Below are 1036 nucleotides of genomic sequence, written 5' to 3'. Positions count from 1 at the left end.
ATCAAATTTCTTGAGATTTTGATGTCCTGCAAAGAGTTTCCTGGAAAGTGGTAATCGGATGGGACTAAGAAGACTTTACGTTACAAAGCATGCTGTGCAAGTGCAGAGTCATCTTTCAAGTTCCATGGAAGCAAGAATCATAGAATATATTACACTGACACAGCATTGAGATCAAAACTGACTTCTGTTAATAATTGTATCCAGACCACAGATATAAGCTGAGAAACTGTTCTGGCCTAAATCTGAGATATGCCCAAAAGGTTTGACAACTGATGGAATTTGAAGTGATCTTGGAAGTCCTGAGGACTAATACTTTGATCAACTCATAATTTATTGGGGCCTTTGAGAGGGAGTGGAAAATAGAAATTGGTATTTAAACACATGCCTTTGAATTGTTCTTTGTTTCTGACCCCCTTCTAATACTCCTTAGCTGAGATGAGATATTCTTTCTCCACCATGCTTATCTTCTGTGTTTTTACCTTGTCATAGGGAAAAAGAGATTGGCCCAGTCAACTACAGCTTTAAGTAAATCATTCCTTCTCCAGTTGATCTTTTCAGATATTTGTCTCAGCAATACAAATCCTAATACATATTTTCCCAGGAGGCCTAGTGCAAATAGATAACATGTCTATAACAATATTTCATATTTCCACACTTGATCTTAGCCAAAAGGCTGAGAAGTGATAATTTCCTAGGTACATCATACCCATTATTTCTCTGTTCCAAACAAAAGAACCACAACTTCCAAAGAATCAATTTTGCTCCATTGATGACTTATTTAGACTTTCAATACCTTTCAGTACATTGAAAACCTAACATAGTCCCATGCTTTGATCAGACACTGGAATAAAAAATGTTGAGAATCTGGTCTTCTTTCTTAAATTCACTTCCTAAAGATCTCCAGAAATATCACATATAGTAAAATCCTAGCTATGATACTTAAGAAGTAAGAGGAAGCATGTTATTTAACAAGCTGCTACCGAATTTTCTCATCGCTAAAATGGAAAGAATAGTCACTACATATGAGGCTATGTAA

The 1036-nt window shown here is 35.7% G+C and overlaps 1 pseudogene; it reads right to left on the bottom strand.

Moving 5' to 3' along the window:
• Positions 1–545: 545 nt before the first annotated feature.
• Positions 546–685, bottom strand: LOC127683967 (uncharacterized; annotated as a pseudogene).
• Positions 686–1036: the final 351 nt, after the last annotated feature.

Source organism: Apodemus sylvaticus, chromosome 4 (assembly GCF_947179515.1).
Source record: "Apodemus sylvaticus chromosome 4, mApoSyl1.1, whole genome shotgun sequence".
In the NCBI taxonomy this organism is placed as follows: domain Eukaryota; kingdom Metazoa; phylum Chordata; class Mammalia; order Rodentia; family Muridae; genus Apodemus; species Apodemus sylvaticus.
Note: the sequence above shows the minus strand (reverse complement) of the source record. Positions and strands in the feature narration are given on the sequence as shown.